The sequence below is a fragment of the Lissotriton vulgaris genome, chromosome 4_1, assembly GCF_964263255.1.
Source record: "Lissotriton vulgaris chromosome 4_1, aLisVul1.2, whole genome shotgun sequence".
In the NCBI taxonomy this organism is placed as follows: domain Eukaryota; kingdom Metazoa; phylum Chordata; class Amphibia; order Caudata; family Salamandridae; genus Lissotriton; species Lissotriton vulgaris.
In genome coordinates this window covers 1,584,167,000-1,584,192,508 of record NC_141691.1, presented here as the reverse complement: position 1 = coordinate 1,584,192,508, position 25,509 = coordinate 1,584,167,000, and the positions used below count along the sequence as shown (strand labels likewise).

Here is a 25,509-nt window from a genome sequence, read left to right as displayed (position 1 = left end):
GGGCACTGCAGATCGCTGGGTGCTCCCTAACAAGGTCAAGCATGTCTGCTACTTTGTGTGCGCCACTTAATGAGCACTAATCGGGCCCCCCGGGTGCCATTGTTCCTGGGTATGTTCATTTGAATGTAAATGGGTGGCACAGCGCGGGCTGGGTGCTTGTTTGAGTGGTGCGTGCACCGGCTTCCCCGGAATGCAGACTAGTTTGCAGTGACCAAGGAACCAGTCCCTGCGAGGATGGCGAGCTCGGCGTCCCTGGAGCCCATCGTGGTGCCCTCCTGTCTCCGGCACGAGGGCAGGAGCCCGGGCACCGGCACTCCCAAGACTCTGGCATTCTCCATTGACAGGATCATGGCAAAGAGCGCGGAGCCCCGGCTAGCCACCTTCCACGAGCACAGGCCGGGCACGGAGCCCGAGTCCAAAAAGGCGCCCAGCCTGTGTGCCCCCGTACCCTGCATGCTGCCCATGCAGCCCTTGGGCTACAAGATGCACCCCAAGTCTCTCCTGAACTACTCCGAGCTCTGGAAGTCGAGCCTGAGGGGCGCCGTCTGCAGTTCGCTGTGCAAGTCCAACTGTGGCATTTGTTGCAAGAGCGACTTAAACATTGGGCAGTCCGTGCTGCCCACCAGCCGGGTCATCAAGCCGCAGGTGATAAACCAGGCCGTGGGAATGCCCGCTAACGGGTCCCTGTACTACTTCAACTACGTGGACTCGTCGTACCACCCGCACGACCTCCTCAGCGGGCACTTGTTCCCTCCGGCATCTTGAACACTCAGTCCCAGGCTTCCCTGTCCGCCCACCAGAAACTGCTTTTGTTGGAAAATGCCAAGCTTGCGAGCCTGGCGGCGGAGAAGTTCTCGAACCTTCAGTACCCGCACAAGGAGCGCCTGCCGGGGCAGCTGGACCAGGTGATGAAGGAGAACACGCCCTTCTCCGTGGACAGGAACGGGGTCAAAAGTCACAGCAAACTCAGCTCCACTGCCCCGGATGGGAAACCGAAGAACTTCACGTGTGATGTCTGCGGCAAGGTAAGGACCCCCAGAGCACTTCTATGGGTACCTGGGTGGTGTAAGGGATGCCAGGTCAGCGCTCTGGGTACAGAGTATGGTAAGGGCCACCAGAACGGTTCTCTGGGTATAGGGTGTAGTAGGGGACGGTAGGTCAGTACTCTGGGTACAGAGCATGCAAGGACCCACCAGTACAGTTTTCCGTGTGCAGGTCATTGCTCTGGGTACAGAGTGTTGCAAGTGCCCCAGGACAGTTATGCTTGTCCAGGATTTAGTAACAGACCCCAGGACAGTGCTCTGGGTGCAGAGCATGGTAAGGGCCCACCATAGCTGCCAAGGTTTCAGATTGCTATGTGTGACATTTTCATAATTTCAGTGTAATTATGAGTGACATTTCACCAACTATGAGTGACATTCCTCGCGGCCTGCAAAATCAAGCAATGAAGATGAAGGAAACATATAAATATCAGAAATTACATCTATTTGAGCAATGAGATCATCTTTAGGATCATATATTCAAACACACAATGTTAAGCTGAAAGAGTGGTGACCAAAAACTCTAAAGAGTTATAAAACAGGCAATTGACTTTCTCCATCTATGCATGAAGGGTCTGGAAAACATCCCTGTATCCATCAGGACTGCCTCAACACTACTCCAACTGAGGAAAGAGTTGTACACGCACCTTTTTAAAGAGCAGGACAGCACAATGCAGTAATATTACATGTCTCCTCACAGAACCCAGGTACCTCTCCCATCATTTGCTGACTTCTCGTGCCTTGACCATGTACATCACTCTACTTGTCTTGGTTTGTGCTATTAAAATAGCATATACTTAGAATAATCTCCCTTCACAGACATATATCTTCAGAGTACTCTACATGCACAGGTGCAAGAAAGCAAACGTTTTGCCTAGTCATATATGATGACTAATAACTAGAATGTTATAAGCAGAGAAGCAATGTTAAATACAATAATCAAATAAAACAATCTTTTTATAAAGTAACACTACAGATCTGGGTAATAATGTTAAGAGTTATTTTAAAACTGTAATGTATGCAGATACAGCCCTGCCTGTGGGTGTTTCAATTCAGTTCTAACAGTGCGCCTACCTGGAAACCCTCACTGCCTGTGCCCCTTCTTAGCTACAGCAGTTTCTATGGGCCCTGGCTGCCTGTGCCAATACTCGGGTGTAAATGTACGAAACTCCCCATCTGCACTGCAAACAGAACACGACTGAGATGGTGAAAGGTTTCAGGCTTCCCCTGCAGTACTCTAGCCGCCCTCCAGCAGAGATAGTACTACAGGAGATGGCCTGACGTTACAGAAATGGAGGCTTAGGTCTGGGGGCTGGAGGAGGAAGGAGGGAATACATGTTTTCTTTATGTGTATTTTTATAAGGCGCACACATTTATGTCCATTTTGTAGGATGATTATAAACAGTCACATACAATGCTAGAATTCAAACATTAACAAAAGAAGTAGGTTATACAGTAATAATGTCCATTAGTGAATCAATCGCTTAGTACAACAACAGTAGGGCAGTGATATTTGTGAGCAGCACGCATCCGATGAAGAGGAGCTGGTATCTTCCAATGCCAAGCAGCGAATGGAGTGAGACCGTAATACAAGCAACTATTTGTATGAAACAACCGACTGCTTGCTACTTAAAGGTAGTCAGTGTGAGACACTTACTTGTGGCGTGAGGAAAACTGCAGTGCTGTCATGGTACAGGCCAGACAGCCGCCACGACCTCCTCCTGCCCCATGAGCAGAGGCTTCCATGGCCTAGGCCTCGAGTCAAGGACTGGCGCATGCCCTGCATTTTTATTATGCCCTTAGTTCTGCTGCACTCACTGCAGAGCTACAGGGCCTGTTGAGGCACCATCAGTTTGGCGGACGGGTCGTGGGTGACGGGGAAGTCAGATCACGGCAGTAATTCAGGGTATACATCATCGCGCAGTGAGAACAGAAACTGTGTGTGAAGCTGCGCCGCCCACTCGTGCAGCCTAAGGACGGTCCTGTGACTGTTCCCTGCACCACTTAAAGTTACCCTCGCCGCCTGCACCCTCTGACCGCTGGGGTGTGAAAGCTGCCGCCCGCAATAGCACACACTCAAAATATGTTTTCAAGGTATTATTTTTTATTTCTGCATTTTTATATAGCACGGACTTTACCCTTGGCCCTTGATCACATGACACGCTATGGAGTGATTCTCAACAATTTTAAGTGACAGTGCACGTTGCTATGGAAATCCTCATCATAGACATAAACGAAATACAAATTTAGCAGCTCGTCTATTATACAAAAAAAACACAATGAATACTGTTTTAGAATCACCAACCTGTTTACAAATGATAAATAAAAATCATTAGTAAAACCAGAAAGATAAAAGGTCATCACAATTGCCGCTAAAATAGCAATTAAAAACCATTTTGACATTATATCATGTAAACATTACATGCTTGTTGGGTTGTGTCTGGAAATAATTGTAAAATACAATTACTGACAAATGTAATATATTACACATCTCTCAGTAGTCATTCCAAACATCAACACTGCTATGTACTTCTGCTGATTTATTACGTCAGATGATAGTTCACGATTTATGATAAACAAAGTTTATCAGTAGCAAAGTGCAAAATTGTGCAAAGACTAGTGCAATAAACCTGTGCAAACCAAGATGTGCAAAATATGCAATTTACTATCTAAAACCAATAAATAATAAATGCATATTTTAAGAAAATTTGTGTTAAAAAGAATTGATTATGACTTTAAAATCAAATTTAGTCTTAACATTTTTTTAAAAACCAGATCATTTATTTCAGATATATTATTCCCATATAGACACCAAATAGATAACACGTTATCAATTAAAAGACAGATCAAGAACAAATAGGTGAATATGCTAACTGATTATAAGCATGTATAGAAATCCTCCCCTGCATTTAAACCATTGGGATGTTTACTATCCAGGTTAAGAATGTAGTGGGTTTCTAATTTACGGAGGATTCCCTCTCTGTCGCCACCTCTTCTCAGAGGCATGACTGCATCTATTACATAGAATTGTAACAATCTCAGATCTCTTTTGTGACAGTCATTAAAATCTCGCGCGACAGGATAAGCCTCATCACAGTTAGTGATGGCCCTCATGTGCTGCAACACCCTCTTATGTACTGGAAGTTTAGTACTTCCGACATATCTGAGTGCGCAAGGGCAGTCCAACACATAAATAGCATATTCAGTCTTGCATGTTAAATATTTGGGGATGGGAATTTGTTTCTCAAAAAAGGGGAGAGGTATAAGATCTTTTATTGACCCCATGCTTGCAGGCTTTGCAGGTCATGCATTTAAAAAAACCCGTCCGGGAGCTGAGCCAATCAGTCTTGGCCAAGACCTCTGGGCTACTGCTCACCAGGCTGTTTAGCATTGATCCTGCCTTTCTATATGTGATGGTGGGGGAATTCAAAGACCCCATCTTTAGGATTGGGTGATTCTGGATAAGTGCCCAATGTTTACACATAATTTTCCTGATCACCTGGTGTTGTTTGTTGTAGGTTATTATTAACCGGATGGGATTAAGTTTAGTCACTGGGTGGTCTATTTGCTTCATGGCTTTTGTTATCAGTGCTACATCTCTGGGTAAGGCCTCTGTGCGCATAATGGCTGATGTAATTATTTTATCCGTATAGCCTCTTGCTAGGAAGCGCATGCGGCAGGCTGCTTGAGCTTCCACCACATCTTGTTGTCTGCTGCAAATGCATTTGATGCGTAGCATCTCCCCTTAGGGGATGCTATGAATCAAATGGCGAGGATGGTGGCTAGTCGCATGCAGCAGTGTATTGCCTGCCGTGGCCTTACGGTGCAGTTTAGTTTGAATTGCCTGTTTGTCAATAAAAATTTCAACATCCAGAAAGTTCACTTGGATTTACTTACATTGGAGGTGAATTTTAGGTTTAGGGAATTATTATTCAGATCATCAATAAATACATTCGCTAACCTCTCATCCCCTCTCCAAAACAAAAACAGGTCGTCAATTTACCTATATATACATACAACATTATTGTGCATATTTTCAGCAAACTGGACTCCGAGAACCTGCTTATCCCACAGCCCCATATGCAGACACACATAGCTGGGGGTGATGCAGGAACCCATCGCCACCCCTCTAGTCTGCTGAAAGCACATCTGCTGAAACATAAAAAAGTTATTGTATAGGCACATTTCAATCATGTTCACACGCATATTGTTATGCGAAATACAGTGCAGTGGTCTCTTTTCCAAGAAATGTTTCACAGCTTTAAGGCCATCAACATGATTGATGCTGGTGTCGAGAGAGTTCACGTCTAACGTGATAAGTAAGTGAACCTCCTGCCATGTAATGTCTTTTAACTTCCTAAGGAAATCTCCTGTGTCCTGTATAAAGGTGGGTAAACTAGTCATGTGCTCCTGTAGAAAAAGTCGATATATTTGGAAGTGTTTTCAAGGAGGCTGCTACAGGCGGAAATAATGGGCCTGCCCGGTGGATTAGAAGAATGTTTATGAATTTTGGGTATATAGTAAATTCAGGGTATCACCGGGTGATCATTTTTCAAAAATTTAAACTCATCAGAGCTTAACAAACCCAAACCTTTCCAGGCCACCAGTTTTATATAAAAGCTGTTCCAAAATGCCTTTACTGTTGCCACATCCACCCTTTTATAACAAGATTCAAAATATCTTGAGGAGAGGAAGGCGCCACGCAGTTCAGCTACCACCATCAAAGTTGTCAGCTAAATTTATAAACAGCTCCAACTGAGACACTGCAGAATTTAAAGAATTGGACAAACAAGAGAGTGAACTAAACAGAAAGTAACTCTTTGTCTAACCAGAGAGATAAAGCAACTAGAAAGACAGAAGAAAAAGAAAAGGTAGCTCCCAGAGGCGTTCTTCCCACCACGCAAAGAGATAGGAAAGGAGGACCGGATTGAAGTGGGTCCCTTCCATAGTAACAGAGTGAAAACCCGAAAATAACCAACAGATAAGCACAAACAAAGATACAGTGCAAAGAGCGGATAGAAACAGGCTCATAGACATCAGATCCAGGACATTAATTCACCTGGATGTGACAATACAGTGAACGAGTCCTGAAGAAGGTGCAAGAATAAAACAAAGGGCACCGAAACGCCGCGTCAACAGTTTGTTCCTTTATCATTGTTTGACCAATAAATATGATGTTTTAATATGTTGATGTAGATAGTGCTATAATATTTGAGTGTGTATATTTTTGCAAAAAATTGAAAGCGTATTTCTTGTTGTTTCATATAACATATTCTGTGTTACTATGAATTTTTAACTTTTATCAAATAAATGAATGACATTTTACATAAACTTTTGTCCGTGTATATGAGGTTTCTATAGTACTTGTGGGTCCAACAGATTGTTTTAGTTGTAAATTTGGTAACCCGTACAATACTGCAAATCCCTTGTTGTCCAATGAGAATGTCCCTCTAGGGATGTACTTTACTCACGATTCACTAAATCCAGGAGAAGGAGCTCTGTATTTTGTATCACAGCTTTAAGGCCATCAACATGGGGTTGCAACATGGCTGTTGCATGAAAAACCCCGATAGCAGGAAAGGGATCGTACTCTCGTACTCTCGACCACTAGCAGGAATGGAGCTTACATGACTCCATACGGTGTTTGGTGAAGTATAGCTTGGCGATCTCAGATTGCCTTGGAAAGCCTAATGGTACACTTCTTGAAAGATTCAGAGTTGTGGTCCAATTCCAAACAACAGAGACACACCATGGGGGGGGGATCATTTGGCTGGAATGCGCATACAGTGTGATGATTGCATGCGTCAGTGGAATAAAGCGACCAGTGGCATCATGTCTTTTTATTTACCAATGTTGCACACTATTGGAAAAATTGTATATCTTCTCCAGCACCACAACACTGTACAGCATCAGGAAAAGCCATTAGATAAGTAGATATATATTCTGGTACATTGTCATTTCCATTAAACTGATAGCCACTTTACTGGCTCACTTTTCAAGTTGTTTGAAAACAACTTCTCGATTATCAAAAGTGGCCGCGTGCGCTCTAGTGTAACTGTCCCGTAGGCTCCCGGACTCTCACGCGGCTCCCAGGTGCGCAGCACTGCCCGCCTGCTGTCCCTGCAGAGAGCGCCGCCTGCTCAGCTTGTTGACTAGTCGTGCACTGTGGCTGGTGACAGCCGCGCGTGCTGCTGGTGATCTGAGCTGCTGCACAGTGGCCCTCCCATGCTACACTCTGCCTGCCGTGACTCCACGTGATGTCAGCTTCCTGCAAGAGACGGCGATGTGGCGCTGGTGAAGATGCTGGCAATCACAAAGTGACAGTGCAGCCAGGCAGTCTCCCCGGAGTGCATCTCCTAGTAGCTCTGGTGGCACCAGGCACTTCAGAGTCCCCCCCACCCCCCCAGTCACGCTTCCCATGTGAGGAGCCGGGCACTGCAGATCGCTGGGTGCTCCCTAACAAGGTCAAGCATGTCTGCTACTTTGTGTGCGCCACTTAATGAGCACTAATCGGGCCCACCGGGTGCCATTGTTCCTGGGTATGTTCATTTGAATGTAAATGGGTGGCACAGCGTGGGCTGGGTGCTTGTTTGAGTGGTGCGTGCACCGGCTTCCCCGGAATGCAGACTAGTTTGCAGTGACCAAGGAACCAGTCCCTGCGAGGATGGCGAGCTCGGCGGCCCTGGAGCCCATCGTGGTGCCCTCCTGTCTCCGGCACGAGGGCAGGAGCCCGGGCACCGGCACTCCCAAGACCCTGGCGTTCTCCATCGACAGGATCATGGCAAAGAGCGCGGAGCCCCGGCTAGCCACCTTCCACGAGCACAGGCCGGGCACGGAGCCCGAGTCCAAGAAGGCGCCCAGCCTGTGTGCCCCCGTACCCTGCATGCTGCCCATGCAGCCCTTGGGCTACAAGATGCACCCCAAGTCTCTCCTGAACTACTCCGAGCTCTGGAAGTCGAGCCTGAGGGGCGCCGTCTGCAGTTCGCTGTGCAAGTCCAACTGTGGCATTTGTTGCAAGAGCGACTTGAACATTGGGCAGTCCGTGCTGCCCACCAGCCGGGTCATCAAGCCGCAGGTGATAAACCAGGCCGTGGGAATGCCCGCTAACGGGTCCCTGTACTACTTCAACTATGTGGACTCGTCGTACCACCCGCACGACCTCCTCAGCGGGCACTTGTTCCCTCCGGCATCTTGAACGCTCAGTCCCAGGCTTCCCTGTCCGCCCACCAGAAACTGCTTTTGTTGGAAAATGCCAAGCTTGCGAGCCTGGCGGCGGAGAAGTTCTCGAACCTTCAGTACCCGCACAAGGAGCGCCTGCCGGGGCAGCTGGACCAGGTGATGAAGGAGAACACGCCCTTCTCCGTGGACAGGAACGGGGTCAAAAGTCACAGCAAACTCAGCTCCACTGCCCCGGATGGGAAACCGAAGAACTTCAGGTGTGATGTCTGCGGCAAGGTAAGGACCCCCAGAGCACTTCTATGGGTACCGGGTGCTGTAAGGGACGCCAGGTCAGCGCTCTGGGTACAGAGTATGGTAAGGGCCACCAGAACGGTTCTCTGGGTATAGGGTGTAGTAGGGGACGGTAGGTCAGTACTCTGGGTACAGAGCATGCAAGGACCCACCAGTACAGTTTTCCGTGTGCAGGTCATTGCTCTGGGTACAGAGTGTTGCAAGTGCCCCAGGACAGTTATGCTTGTCCAGGATTTAGTAACAGACCCCAGGACAGTGCTCTGGGTGCAGAGCATGGTAAGGGCCCACCATAGCTGCCAAGGTTTCAGATTGCTATGTGTGACATTTTCATAATTTCAGTGTAATTATGAGTGACATTTCACCAACTATGAGTGACATTCCTCGCGGCCTGCAAAATCAAGCAATGAAGATGAAGGAAACATATAAATATCAGAAATTACATCTATTTGAGCAATGAGATCATCTTTAGGATCATATATTCAAACACACAATGTTAAGCTGAAAGAGTGGTGACCAAAAACTCTAAAGAGTTATAAAACAGGCAATTGACTTTCTCCATCTATGCATGAAGGGTCTGGAAAACATCCCTGTATCCATCAGGACTGCCTCAACACTACTCCAACTGAGGAAAGAGTTGTACACGCACCTTTTTAAAGAGCAGGACAGCACAATGCAGTAATATTACATGTCTCCTCACAGAACCCAGGTACCTCTCCCATCATTTGCTGACTTCTCGTGCCTTGACCATGTACATCACTCTACTTGTCTTGGTTTGTGCTATTAAAATAGCATATACTTAGAATAATCTCCCTTCACAGACATATATCTTCAGAGTACTCTACATGCACAGGTGCAAGAAAGCAAACGTTTTGCCTAGTCATATATGATGACTAATAACTAGAATGTTATAAGCAGAGAAGCAATGTTAAATACAATAATCAAATAAAACAATCTTTTTATAAAGTAACACTACAGATCTGGGTAATAATGTTAAGAGTTATTTTAAAACTGTAATGTATGCAGATACAGCCCTGCCTGTGGGTGTTTCAATTCAGTTCTAACAGTGCGCCTACCTGGAAACCCTCACTGCCTGTGCCCCTTCTTAGCTACAGCAGTTTCTATGGGCCCTGGCTGCCTGTGCCAATACTCGGGTGTAAATGTACGAAACTCCCCATCTGCACTGCAAACAGAACACGACTGAGATGGTGAAAGGTTTCAGGCTTCCCCTGCAGTACTCTAGCCGCCCTCCAGCAGAGATAGTACTACAGGAGATGGCCTGACGTTACAGAAATGGAGGCTTAGGTCTGGGGGCTGGAGGAGGAAGGAGGGAATACATGTTTTCTTTATGTGTATTTTTATAAGGCGCACACATTTATGTCCATTTTGTAGGATGATTATAAACAGTCACATACAATGCTAGAATTCAAACATTAACAAAAGAAGTAGGTTATACAGTAATAATGTCTATTAGTGAATCAATCGCTTAGTACAACAACAGTAGGGCAGTGATATTTGTGAGCAGCATGCATCCGATGAAGAGGAGCTGGTATCTTCCAATGCCAAGCAGCGAATGGAGTGAGACCGTAATACAAGCAACTATTTGTATGAAACAACCGACTGCTTGCTACTTAAAGGTAGTCAGTGTGAGACACTTACTTGTGGCGTGAGGAAAACTGCAGTGCTGTCATGGTACAGGCCAGACAGCCGCCACGACCTCCTCCTGCCCCGTGAGCAGAGGCTTCCATGGCCTAGGCCTCAAGTCAAGGACTGGCGCAGGCCCTGCATTTTTATTATGCCCTTAGTTCTGCTGCACTCATTGCAGAGCTACAGGGCCTGTTGAGGCACCATCAGTTTGGCGGACGGGTCGTGGGTGACGGGGAAGTCAGATCACGGCAGTAATTCAGGGTATACATCATCGCGCAGTGAGAACAGAAACTGTGTGTGAAGCTGCGCCGCCCACTCGTGCAGCCTAAGGACGGTCCTGTGACTGTTCCCTGCACCACTTAAAGTTACCCTCGCCGCCTGCACCCTCTGACCGCTGGGGTGTGAAAGCTGCCGCCCGCAATAGCACACACTCAAAATATGTTTTCAAGGTATTATTTTTTATTTCTGCATTTTTATATAGCACAGACTTTACCCGAAGGTGTCCGAGCGCTTCACAGTAAGAACAGAACTGATACATAAAACTGAAGTAAACAGATTAAAGAAAAAAGAAGGCAGGCAAAAGGAGAAGCAAGAAGGGGTCGGGGGAGTAATTGGATTGCTACGGAGCAAAACAGGTACGTCTAGGAAGAGACGGAAAAGGTTGGTATATACCAGCTTGTGTGGCCTCCATCTTTTAAAAGAAGGTGGATTTTTGGCATTAGTTAGTGTCAGGTGTCTACTGTCAATCGCCGTGATGATGAATCTTTTTCACCAAAGCGACATGGGTAGCAGAAGTGACATCATACACCCTATGAGCATTGATGACATCACACGGCTGATGCTTGCCATAAACTATGCACCTCAAGAACTTACGGTTTGCTGTTAAGCTGCTATGCACTGAGAAAGACATGCAAATTAGTGAACGTTATTGCTGCCTTGCCATCATGACTCTTGAGACGAGGGGTATCAGTGTCAGCAGTAGGGTTACAAAAAGTGGTAGCCAAGTGTAAACGCTGCTACTCCTTCCTATCCTTTATTGATGTCCCAGCTCAGGCCGGAGGGTGAAAGGGAGCAGAGGCGCAGCGCTTCGTAGGCTCTCTATCTATTTTCTACTTGCACATTCGATTCGATTTTATATGATTACAACCCTGTTTTGTAATTGAACAAACCTGAATTGTTTTTACTGTGGCCTGCTTTTGAGTGCGTTATACTCAGTATTTTAAAAACGGTGACTTAATTTCTGTGTATTACTTGTCATGAGGCTGCTCTGTCCACTCCAGTCGACGCGCCGACGACGGACACACTCCTCGGCCGCCGCCGGGCCCCGACCCCCGGGCCCGGCGTGGCCACGTTCTCAGTCCTCCTCTTGGTGGCCAGAGAGCAAAAGCTGCCAGGAGGAGGTCAAGGTGCGGCCTGCCCCACCACAGCAGTTTTCTGTGTACTGTATAGCAAGGGGCACAAGGTCAGCCCCGCACCAGCCGGCAGCATCACCCGGTCTCCCCCTCGGCACGGGAGACCGCACATCGAGAGGGCACATCGAAGGCTTCCCCCAGGCAGGGGGAAGTGAAAACCACGTCCTCCCGGCCCCGCCCACAATCAGGCGGCGGCCATCTTGAGGCGGCTCGGGCCGCGGCGGTGATCTCGGGGTAAAATGAGGGGTGGGCACCTCGAGATTAAAATAAAGACATTAAAATAAAAGACAGAAGCCCCCCCACTAATTTTTTTCCCGAAAAATCGCGGGGTGCGCGCACGGTGCGCACTTACAGATATATAATTTTTTTCTCTTTTAATTTTCTCAGGAACCACTGGAGGGATTTACACTATTTAACCAAAAGCGTGATCTGCATACCAGACTCTACCATTTTGACAAGTTTGGTGTAATTCCGTTCAGCGGTTCAAGCTGTAGCCGTGTCTAAAGGTCCTATGGAAATTAACATGGGGAAAACACGTTTTGGGACCCCCTTTTTTTCTCAGCCCCCACTTGACTAATCCCCCCAAAACTTTCAGGGAAGGAGAGGAGCGGAGCGGGCCATCTTCTTTGAGAAATTTGGGAAGATTCATCAACCAGCGCCAAAGTTATTCCCAATAGAATGTTGTGGATTTCCTATGGAAACTAGGTCCTAACTATATATACCTACTGGCTACCGCCAGTAGGTAATATATATATATATATATGAAAAGGAAAGTCGAAGCCTTGTGCTGTTGAAAGGACGACAGCGGACCCAAGTCTTTAAGGTGCAATTATTTATTTGTGCAAGTACCCCGCACCTCAGCCATGACGCGTTTCGGGCCCCCTTGGCCCTTGATCACATGACACGCTATGGAGTGATTCCCAACAATTTTAAGTGACAGTGCACGTTGCTATGGAAATCCTCATCATAGACATAAACGAAATACAAATTTAGCAGCTCGTCTATTATACAAAAAAACACAATGAATACTGTTTTAGAATCACCAACCTGTTTACAAATGATAAATAAAAATCATTAGTAAAACCAGAAAGATAAAAGGTCATCACAATTGCCGCTAAAATAGCAATTAAAAACCATTTTGACATTATATCATGTAAACATTACATGCTTGTTGGGTTGTGTCTGGAAATAATTGTAAAATACAATTACTGACAAATGTAATATATTACACATCTCTCAGTAGTCATTCCAAACATCAACACTGCTATGTACTTCTGCTGATTTATTACATCAGATGATAGTTCACGATTTATGATAAACAAAGTTTATCAGTAGCAAAGTGCAAAATTGTGCAAAAACTAGTGCAATAAACCTGTGCAAACCAAGATGTGCAAAATATGCAATTTACTATCTAAAACCAATAAATAATAAATGCATATTTTAAGAAAATTTGTGTTAAAAAGAATTGATTATGACTTTAAAATCAAATTTAGTCTTAACATTTTTTTAAAAACCAGATCATTTATTTCAGATATATTATTCCCATATAGACACCAAATAGATAACACGTTATCAATTAAATGACAGATCAAGAACAAATAGGTGAATATGCTAACTGATTATAAGCATGTATAGAAATCCTCCCCTGCATTTAAACCATTGGGATGTTTACTATCCAGGTTAAGAATGTAGTGGGTTTCTAATTTACGGAGGATTCCCTCTCTGTCGCCACCTCTTCTCAGAGGCATGACTGCATCTATTACATAAAATTGTAACAATCTCAGATCTCTTTTGTGACAGTCATTAAAATCTCGCGCGACAGGATAAGCCTCATCACAGTTAGTGATGGCCCTCATGTGCTGCAACACCCTCTTATGTACTGGAAGTTTAGTACTTCCGACATATCTGAGTGTGCAAGGGCAGTCCAACACATAAATAGCATATTCAGTCTTGCATGTTAAATATTTGGGGATGGGAATTTGTTTCTCAAAAAAGGGAGAGGTATAAGATCTTTTATTGACCCCATGCTTGCAGGCTTTGCAGGTCATGCATTTAAAAAAAACCATCCGGGAGCTGAGCCAATCAGTCTTGGCCAAGACCTCTGGGCTACTGCTCACCAGGCTGTTTAGCATTGATCCTGCCTTTCTATATGTGATGGTGGGGGAATTCAAAGACCCCATCTTTAGGATTTGGTGATTCTGGATAAGTGCCCAATGTTTACACATAATTTTCCTGATCACCTGGTGTTGTTTGTTGTAGGTTATTATTAACCGGATGGGATTAAGTTTAGTCACTGGGTGGTCTATTTGCTTCATGGCTTTTGTTATCAGTGCTACATCTCTGGGTAAGGCCTCTGTGCGCATAATGGCTGATGTAATTATTTTATCCGTATAGCCTCTTGCTAGGAAGCGCATGCGGCAGGCTGCTTGAGCTTCCACCACATCTTGTTGTCTGCTGCAAATGCATTTGATGCTATGAATCAAATGGCGAGGATGGTGGCTAGTCGCATGCAGCAGTGTATTGCCTGCCATGGCCTTACGGTGCAGTTTAGTTTGAATTGCCTGTTTGTCAATAAAAATTTCAACATCCAGAAAGTTCACTTGGATTTACTTACATTGGAGGTGAATTTTAGGTTTAGGGAATTATTATTCAGATCATCAATAAATACATTCGCTAACCTCTCATCCCCTCTCCAAAACAAAAACAGGTCGTCAATTTACCTATATATACATACAACATTATTGTGCATATTTTCAGCAAACTGGACTCCGAGAACCTGCTTATCCCACAGCCCCATATGCAGACACACATAGCTGGGGTGATGCAGGAACCCATCGCCACCCCTCTAGTCTGCTGAAAGCACATCTGCTGAAACATAAAAAAGTTATTGTATAGGCACATTTCAATCATGTTCACACGCATATTGTTATGCGAAATACAGTGCAGTGGTCTCTTTTCCAAGAAATGTTTCACAGCTTTAAGGCCATCAACATGATTGATGCTGGTGTCGAGAGAGGTCACGTCTAACGTGATAAGTAAGTGAACCTCCTGCCATGTAATGTCTTTTAACTTCCTAAGGAAATCTCCTGTGTCCTGTATAAAGGTGGGTAAACTAGTCATGTGCTCCTGTAGAAAAAAGTCGATATATTTGGAAGTGTTTTCAAGGAGGCTGCTACAGGCGGAAATAATGGGCCTGCCCGGTGGATTAGAAGAATGTTTATGAATTTTGGGTATATAGTAAATTCAGGGTATCACCGGGTGATCATTTTTCAAAAATTTAAACTCATCAGAGCTTAACAAACCCAAACCTTTCCAGGCCACCAGTTTTATATAAAAGCTGTTCCAAAATGCCTTTACTGTTGCCACATCCACCCTTTTATAACAAGATTCAAAATATCCTGAGGAGAGGAAGGCGCCACGCAGTTCAGCTACCACCATCAAAGTTGTCAGCTAAATTTATAAACAGCTCCAACTGAGACACTGCAGAATTTAAAGAATTGGACAAACAAGAGAGTGAACTAAACAGAAAGTAACTCTTTGTCTAACCAGAGAGATAAAGCAACTAGAAAGACAGAAGAAAAAGAAAAGGTAGCTCCCAGAGGCGTTCTTCCCACCACGCAAAGGGATAGGAAAAGAGGACCGGATTGAAGTGGGTCCCTTCCATAGTAACAGAGTGAAAACCCGAAAATAACCAACAGATAAGCACAAACAAAGATACAGTGCAAAGAGCGGATAGAAACAGGCTCATAGACATCAGATCCAGGACATTAATTCACCTGGATGTGACAATACAGTGAACGAGTCCTGAAGAAGGTGCAAGAATAAAACAAAGGGCACCAAAACGCCGCGTCAACAGTTTGTTCCTTTATCATTGTTTGACCAATAAATATGATGTTTTAATATGTTGATGTAGATAGTGCTATAATAGCATTTTTTAATCTTATAACTCTTTTTAATATTTGAGTGTGTATATTTTTGCAAAAAATTTAAAGTGTATTTCTTGTTGTTTCATATAACATATTCTGTGTTACTATGAATTTTTAACTTTTATCAAATAAATGAATGACATTTTACATAAACTTTTGTCCGTGTATATGAGGTTTCTATAGTACTTGTGGGTCCAACAGATTGTTTTAGTTGTAAATTTGGTAACCCGTACAATACTGCAAATCCCTTGTTGTCCAATGAGAATGTCCCTCTAGGGATGTACTTTACTCACGATTCACTAAATCCAGGAGAAGGAGCTCTGTATTTTGTATCACAGCTTTAAGGCCATCAACATGATTGATGCTGGTGTCGAGCGAGGTCACGTCTAACGTGATAAGTAAGTGAACCTCCTGCCATGTAATGTCTTTTAACTTCCTAAGGAAATCTCCTGTGTCCTGTATAAAGGTGGGTAAACTAGTCATGTGCTCCTGTAGAAAAAAGTCGATATATTTGGAAGTGTTTTCAAGGAGGCTGCTACAGGCGGAAATAATGGGCCTGCCCGGTGGATTAGAAGAATGTTTATGAATTTTGGGTATATAGTAAATGCAGGGTATCACCGGGTGATCATTTTTCAAAAATTTAAACTCATCAGAGCTTAACAAACCCAAACCTTTCCAGGCCACCAGTTTTATATACAAGCTGTTCCAAAATGCCTTTACTGTTGCCACATCCACCCTTTTATAACAATCTTTGTCATTTAGATGGCGCCATGCCTCTTCCATATATTTCTCCCTCAGCCATATGATAACGTTCCCACCTTTATCTGCCGGGCGAATAATCACAGATTTGTTTGCTTGTAATTTTTTAATCAAATCATGGTATTGTTGATCATGTTTAGAATATTTGTATTTGCTCCGTGCCACCTTATGCTGCAACTTTTTGATGTCTGTAGTTCCTAAATCATGGTAGTAGTCTATGTTGTCCTTGACCATTACCGGACAAAAAGTAGATTTTGCTTTAAAATCCGTAAGACCGGCCCCCATTGTTGCCTGGTTCATATCGCTTGCTGATAATTGAGTTCTTTCACTTTGTAAACCTACTAAATCCAATTTTAGACTCATATCACCTGCTGTTAGAACACCAGGGCTATCCACTGCAGCCGCAGTCCCACCTGGTGTTCTCTCCTTTGTCGGTTTTGAGGCAAAGAACTTCTTGAGTTTCATCTTTCGTATATACTGAAACACATCAACCCTCGTTTGAGCATACCGAAAATTACTGGCAGGGCTATATGATAGTCCCAGAGACAGGATTTGCGTCTCTGCTGTGCTGAGCTCAATTTCAGACAAGTTCACTACAGACATCGCATTAGTTGCTGCCATTATTGTGGTGTTTGCTTGCGTTTCCAATAATTGTTGGTATTCTTGTTTCTTCCCCGCACACTTGAGTTTCCTCCGTTGGTGGCGCTTGTAGTTTTGGAATATATATATACTTTTTTTGGGGGGGGGGGCTTATGGAAGACTCAAATACAGAGGACATAACGGAAACACTACTGATAAAACAGTTAAATGTAAGAACCGACAAAAGAGTAGGAATTGGCCTTAAACGAAAATCAAGATTTTGTCCAATATTGTCCCCAGGTAACAAATTTGATTTATTTTCTGAAGCAATCCTGTAAGACATCGAAAAAATCTCTAACTTACGGAATGTATCCACAAGAGAAAATCTGACAAAAAAGAAAGAGAAGCCATCAAATCCTTAAAAGAAGATGCAAATTTAACAATTAAGCCTGCGGATAAGGGGGGCAACATAGTCCTGATGGGCACCCAGGACTATGTTAATGAAGCCATGTGACAATTAAATGATTATAAAAAAAAATACTGTAAATTGGACAGCAATCCTATCAACAAAATGACACTGCAATTAAACAAGCTCTTACAGAAATGGCACGAAAAAGGATTACTAAATATTGATGAACTCAAGTTTTTATTAAAAGATTTCCCAGTAATCCCTACAATTTATTTCCTACCCAAAATCCATAAAATATTGATCGATCCACCGGGTAGACCCATTGTTTCCTCATGTGACAGTCTCTACGAAAATGTCTCACAATACGTTGACATCTATTTAGCCCCAATTGCTAAAAATATGAGCTCGTTTTTCAAAGACACAGGAGACTTTCTCAGAATTCTGAATAACATCACATGGAATGATGAATTTTTGCTGGTGACGATTGACGTAGTGTCTTTGTACACATCGATCAGACATGAAATCGGCCTGAACGCCTGTAACTACTTCCCCAAACAACGTAACATCAGTGAACTTCAACACACAAACATGCTCCTGCAGATGATTAAATTGTGTCTTACTAATAATGTGTTCCTGTTCAATCACCAACTCTACAAACAAGAATGTGGCACAGCAATGGGCATCTCTTTTTCGCCGAATTACGCGAACATAGCAATGGGTTGGTGGGAGAAGACAATCGCCTGGGATCTAGCTAATGAAACGGACCTAGACAAAATATTTCTATGGGTCTGTGTGGAAGGGGAGCGCCGCGCAACCCGGCAGAGCGGCCCTCGAGCAGGGATACCATGACAACTGACCCTCCTGCGTCCCTGACGACCAGGACTCCTCCTCTCTTTTTTCCTATGCAGGAAACAGAGCAACCAGCGGCGTCACGCAACAACCCGGAAGTGAACTCCTGCGACCCCGGAAGTCCCACCCCCATCATCAGCCCGACACACAGAAAAGCCGACGACGAAGAGAGGAGAGCGTTCAATGCGGCGGACTCGTGGCAGGAGACAGCGTGCGGAGAACCTGGGACAGAGAGCGGAAAGTGCAAGAGCGGAAGCGAAGAAGAAGAGGACGTCTGGACTGAAGATTGGTGGAGTCCTCCGGAGGTTGCTGGAGAGCGGCCGCAGCTCACTGGAGAGTTGCGGCGGGGCACGTGAGTACACTGTTACCTTTTTCTCTGTGTCTCCCTGTAGATAATTGTATATTAGCTGTATATAGATTCCCTCACGGAGTATACACTGCTGCACTGTATATACGTAGGATTTCACTCCACTTAGCCCGTTGTACTATAGCCCTCGCACTTCTCCCTCACTGCTGCACGCTCTTTCCTTCCCCCCCTCTCGTCTGCTCTGTTCCTTGAACCCTCCCTTTCCACCCTCATCCTCACGTTCTCTTTGGCCCCCTCACAATCCGGTGGTTGGTGACAGTGCTCCGACGGTCCATAAGCTGTCGAGGACTAACTGCCCTCTTCTCTCTCTTTTCACCTCCGAGGCGACACCGGATCCCGGCCTTAAGACCCGAAGTCATTCCGAAGACCTACTCACCTGTATGGACGAGAACGGACTTCCAGCCAACCAGCCTCACCTCCTTCCAACCCCTCTTGTTTACCCTGCTTGAGAACAATAAAAACTGCTGCAATAGCGCATTACATTCGGCCTCCACGCCTGTTATTCCGGTCCGCCCGTACCCCTAGCCCACACTTGGTGTCTGAAGTGGGATCTACTGGAAGCATGGAGGCCGCGGTGAAACAGCTAGCAGAAAGTCAAGATCTGCTAGGGAAGATGATGGAACGCTTCCTTAAGACAGCTGAAGATGATCGTGGCCAGCTACACGATGTCCTGATGGATCAAGGAACCGCTCAGGATCAGGCTCTTGGGAGGCTAGCTGACGTCATGGGACAACAATGACCAGCCGCCTCCCTATCCTTTGTGATCCTACAGAAGTACGTTCCGGGAGAGGACCTGGATTTCTTCTTTACAAACTTTGAACGCCTGGCAGAGGTCGCTTCGTGGCCGGCCGACCGCTGGGGTCACTACTTGGGGCCCCTACTGACAGGGGAACTGCAGGCGGCCTACCAACAGGCGAACATACAGGGCCAAACGCATTACCAGGATATAAAGACCTGCATCCTAGAACGTTTAGGGATCGACGAGGAGACATATAGGGTTCGCCTACTGCAAGCCCGTGAAGGACCCCAAGAGACACCCCGAGCCTTGTCCTTCCGCATCCAGGATCTGGCCAACCGCTGGTTGAAACCTGCCACGGCCTCAAAGGAAGAGATATTGTCCAAAATTTATTTGGAGCAATTCCTGACCTCTCTTCATCCCGCTACCCAGAAATGGGTGCGACAACATGCCCGCCTGACGCTAGACAGTGCTGTGGAAATTGCTAGTGCGTACAGCCGAGCACAGGAGTCCCAGAAAAAAGACGAGCACCCTCCCCGTATACCCCTTGGAAGTCACCCTCGGGCCCAAAGGCCTGGCTTTCCCCGAAAACCGGACCCTGTTCCCTTGTTTCCCTTCCCGATGATGCCCCGACCTAGCCCTCCTGGACCCCAATGCTATCACTGCGGAGGACATGGACATATTGCCAGTTTTTGCCCACAGAAGGAAGAACCCATGGAGGTCGGTGCTTGCCAAGAACTATGTTTGCCTTACCACAGAGGCTAGCCCTTCTCCTTTCCGGTGTCCAGTGAAGATCGACGGCCACCCCATTATGGCCCTCGCAGATTCCGGCTGCAGCCAAAGTGTTCTACGACCCCAGGAAATGCCCACACCTATCGGGCCAGTGACCGGCACAGTGGACATCCAATGTGTACATGGGGACACAAAGAGGTATCCCACCAACAGGGTCAAAGTCCAAAACATCTCGGACGAAGAAAGCCCCCTTACGGTGGGACTGGTCCCGAACCTACCGGAACAAGTGATCCTGGGAAGCGACTACAGCGGTCTTCCTCATCTGCTGCATGATGCTACACACTCATTAAAAAGGTGCTGGACCGAAGCTCCCTTTTTTCGAAATGCTCCCCCCCTAGAACCAACAACCAAAGTCCCGAAATCCAGAGGCCAAAAGAGGAAAGAGAAAAGGACCTACGCCACAGCCTATCCCGTTCAAGTGGACAACCATCCCTGGGAATCCGATCGAGAATACCGGGCTGCACAACAAGAAGACCCGGTGTTACAGGATGCTTGGGGACGTGCCGTGGAAAACGAAGATCCACTACAAGTATGTCCTTATTTTTTCAAAAAGAATGGGCTGTTGTACAGAAAAGGGGGACCCCAACAAAACCCTCAGCTCCTCGTTCCCGGTCCCTTTCGCGACAAGGTACTATTCCTGGCTCATAGCCATCTGTTAGGGGGACATTTCGGAGACGATAAAACAGGTCAAACCATTCTGGAAAAATTCTACTGGCCTGGGGTCTACAAACAAGTGAGTCAATACTGCAGTGAATGCCCGGTATGTCAGAAGAACAGTCGATATCGACCACCAAAGGTACCCCTCCAACCCCTCCCTCTCATCGACGTCCCTTTCAGTAGGGTAGGGATGGACCTTATAGGGCCTATGTTACCCTCAAAGAGCGGGTGTAGATATGCTCTTGTCCTCGCTGACTATGCCACCCGTTTTCCGGAGGCCGTTCCCTTACACCACCCTACCACCCAGAACATTGCTAAAGCTCTAGTCTCTATCTTCACCTGGGTGGGTTTCCCCCGGGAGATATTGACAGACCAAGGCACCCCATTTGTCTCCTCCCTTATGCGCCAGGTTTGTTCCCAGCTTGGCATCAAACAAATAAGGACCTCTGCCTACCACCCCCAGACAAACAGGCTGGTGGAACGGTATAATGCCACCCTAAAAACCACCCTAAAGAAACTGTTAGGACTAGAGAGCCGTCGCTGGGAGGAAATGCTGCCCTTAGCCCTATTTGCAACAAGATGCAAAGTCCAGAGCAGTACTGGATACTCCCCCTATGAACTCTTGTATGGGAGGCCACCCAGGACCCTATTGGATATGGCCCGGGAGGCCTGGGAGGCCGAGCCAGATTGCACCCGACCTCTACCTGAATACGTTGCCAACCTTAAAACTCACTTAGGTCAAATCAGAGAAATAGTAAGACAAAACCTGATGACCGCTCAGGCAGCTCAAAAACGCCAGTACGACCGGGGTGCCAAAATGAGGTCCTTTGTTTCCAGAGACTTAGTACTACTCCTCATTCCCTCCTCCGACCACAAGCTACTAGGCCAGTGGCAAGGCCCATACCCAATAGTAAGACAGGTGACTCCCCTTACATACGAAGTTGAATTGGACCACAACCCCAAGCAGACACAAATATACCACGTAAATCTCTTGAAGAAGTGGGAAGGACCCCAACCGGTACTAGCCAGTGGACGGTGTCAGGAAAGCCTGCCGTCTGAGTGTTGTCTGGACCCTGATTTACCCGAAATCAATAAAAACGAACTCCGACACACACTAGCACCAATACAAGCGGTATTTTCCTCCCTACCAGAGCACACCAAGGCCATGGAGCATGCCATCCACACTGAACCGGGAAAAACCGTGAGGCAACGGCCCTACCGAGTCCCTGAAGCACACAGAAACGTAATCAGGGAAGAGACCAAGCAGATGATACAAATGGGTATAATAGAACAGTCTGTCAGTAGCTGGAACTCGCCCATAGTCCTGGTTCCCAAACCCGATGGCTCCACAAGATTTTGTATAGACTTTTGTGAGGTTAATAAAGTCTCAAGCTTCGATGCCTATCCCTTACCAAGGGTGGATGAGATGATAGAACGCATAGGCAAAGCCAGATATATTAGCACGTTGGATCTCTGCAAAGGCTACTGGCAGATACCCCTGAAAAAGGAAGACAAGAAGAAAACGGCGTTCTCCACGCCGGATGGCTTATTCCAATTCCGAGTCCTACCCTTCGGGCTCCACGGCGCCCCAGCGATGTTTCAGAGGGCCATGAACATTGTCCTGCAACCACAGGCCCAATAAGCAGGAGCATACTTGGACCACATCATCATTTATAGTAACAACTGGCAAGAACACCTGTCCCATTTGAAACAAGTGGTCACATCCCTGGGAAAACACGGGTTTACTATCAATCCCACCAAAACCACTCTTGTTGCCAAATCCGTAAAATATCTGGGATATCTACTCGGGGAAGGCGTTATCAGACCACAAGACAACAAAATAAAGGCCATACAGGCCATCTTCTTCCCACAGACCAAGAAAGACCTTCGTGCTTTCCTCGGGCTGTTAGGGTACTACAGGAGGTTTATCCCTGGCTTTTCCCAAACCGCAGTCCCCCTGACTGACTTACTGAAGAAAAGCACACGAACAGAAGCCATGCTACAACACCCTACTCCCCAATTGTTCAAAGCCTTCCACGAACTTAAGCAATCCCTGGTGTCTGTGCCAGTCCTGATTAGCCCCGACTACTCACAGGGATTGGGAGCCGTTCTATCCCAGAGAGACCAGACCGGGGTGGAGAGGCCCATTCTCTACCTCAGCAGGAAACTCTTCCCTCAGGAGTTAAATTATGCTGTAGTGGAAAAGGAGGCCCTAGCCATTAAATGGGCAGTGGAAAGCCTTCGATATTACCTGGAGGGGCGTGAGTTTATTCTGTACACAGACCACGCCCCATTGGAGTGGATGGCACAAAACCGGGGCCACAAAGACTGAGTGCTACGCTGGTTCCTATCCCTGCAACCCTACAGATTCAAAACCTTGCACCGAAAAGGGGCTGACCAGGGCAATGCGGACTATCTTTCTCGATATCCCCCACCTCTCTCCCCCACAAGAAAGACAGCTAGGGAAAGGGGATGTGGAAGGGGAGCGCCGCGCAACCCGGCAAAGCGGCCCTCGAGCAGGTATACCATGACAACTGACCCTCCTGCGTCCCTGACGACCAGGACTCCTCCTCTCTTTTTTCCTATGCATGAAACAGAGCAACCAGCGGCGTCACGCAACAATCCGGAAGTGAACTCCTGCGACCCCGGAAGTCTCGCCCCCAATATCAGCCCGACACACAGAAAAGACGACGACAAAGAGAGGAGAGCGTTCAATGCGGCAGGAGACAGCGTGCGGAGAACCTGGGACAGAGAGCGGAAAGTGCAAGAGCGGAAGCGAAGAAGAAGAGGACGTCTGGACTGAAGATTGGTGGAGTCCTCCGGAGGTTGCTGGAGAGCAGCCGCAACTCACTGGAGAGTTGCGGCGGGGCACATGAGTACACTGTTACCTTTTCCTCCGTGTCTCCCTGTAGATAACTGTATATTAGCTGTATATAGATTCCCTCATGGAGTATACACTGCTGCACTGTATATACGTAGGATTTCACTCCACTTAGCCCGTTGTACTATAGCCCTCACACTTCTCCCTCACTGCTGCACGCTCTATCCTTCCCCCCTCTCGTCTGCTCCGTTCCTTGAACTCTCCCTTTCCACCCTCATCCTCACGTTCTCTTTGGCCCCCTCACAATCCGGTGGTTGGTGGCAGTGCTCCGACGGTCCATAAGCTGTCAAGGACTAACTGCCCTTTTCTCTCTCTTTTCACCTCCTAGGTGACACCGGATCCCGGCCTTAAGACCCGAAGTCATTCCGAAGAGCTACTCACCTGTACGGACGAGAACGGACTTCCAGCCAACCAGCCTCACCTCCTTCCAACCCCTCTTGTTTACCCTGCTTGAGAACAATAAAAACTGCTGCAATAGCGCATTACATTCGGCCTCCACGCCTGTTATTCCGGTCCGCCCGTACCCCTAGCCCACAGTCTGATACATAGTTGACTTGTTTTTAATCTGGAATGGAACACTGCAGGATTTCAATCTCTACTTTCTCAAACTTTGTCAAAATGAAGTGGGTTTGGAATTCACATATGCCACAAGTAAAAAAGAATTAGACTTTTTAGACTTGAAAGTCTATATTGAGAATAAAAGAATTCACTCGACGCTATTTCGAAAGAAAACATCAACTAACAACATATTACATGGCACGAGCTTCCATCCCCAACCACTGATTGCCAGCATACCTTACGGCGAATTCATTTGCATGAAGCGAAATTGTTCACGGGAAAAAGAGGCTGAAGATAAAATAGAGGAAACCATGACCAGATTGAAGACAAGAGGCTATAATGAAAGAAGCTTAGAGAAAAGCAAAAGGCGAGTTGCAAAAAAATCGAGAACTGAACTATTAAATCCAAAGTTTAACAAACAGAAGGAAGAAAAAGATTCCATAGGTTCATAACAACATACAGCAAGGAAAGCGGACTCATTGCTACAAAAATTAGAAAGTATTGGCATCTCATATCGAATGATCCAGACATCGGGAAAATGCTAGGAGATGGTCCAATAATCAGCTACAGAAAAACTGACTCATTACAAGACCAACTAGTGCAAAGCCATTTTAAGGGGAAACATACAAAAGAAAGAAGCAATTGGTTGACTGATCAACAAAAGGGCTTAAAAAAATGTAACATATGTAAGGCCTGCAAAATCGGACAGAACAAAAACAGCATTAAAGAACCTAATGGCAAAATTATGACAATACAAGAAAAAATAACATGCACGTCCACACATGTGGTGTACATCATTGAATGGGAATGCAAAATGAAGTACATTGGAAGCACCACATGCATGCTGAAAAAGAGAATATTGGAAGACATAAGGGCAGTGAAAAATAAAGATATGTCATATGCCACAGCCAAATACGTGGCATCCTGTAAAAACAGCAACTGGAAAGCTATGACATTCTACGGAATCTTCATGGTAACGCCAGATGAAAGAGGAGGAGGTAGACAGAAAAAACTGAGACAAACAGAATCACGTCTAATCATCCAACTCAAAACTAAAGCACCAAGAGGGATGAACAACGACGAGGAGTTCTATGTACATCTTGAGTGACAATGACACAGCAACATTGGGAAAGATCTAAAATACAACATCACATATTCTGTCCTTAAGAAAAGATAACTAACTTGACCTGGTCTCTCATTTTAGGGTACTATAACCCTAAAGACTGGTCAATCTAGAACTGGTGAGAGAATCGTGGATCCTTTAAAAATGAAAAGATATCTATTCCGAGGATGACATGACTCAACCCAATACGCTTCACTATTTGAGAACAGATTAGAAGTGTAAATCACCAGTAACAAAAATAGAAACAGCAAAAACATTAAATATAATGAGAAAGAGAGATGACACAAGAAAAGGACTAAAACTTCTT

General features: G+C 45.9%; 2 pseudogenes; both read left to right on the top strand.

Annotated features, from left to right (window-relative positions):
• The first annotated feature begins 234 nt into the window (after nucleotides 1-234).
• Nucleotides 235-5,351, top strand: LOC147724266 (fez family zinc finger protein 2-like; annotated as a pseudogene).
• Nucleotides 5,352-7,704: 2,353 nt separating this feature from the next.
• On the top strand, nucleotides 7,705-13,960 carry LOC147724265 (fez family zinc finger protein 2-like; annotated as a pseudogene).
• The last annotated feature ends 11,549 nt before the right edge of the window (nucleotides 13,961-25,509 follow it).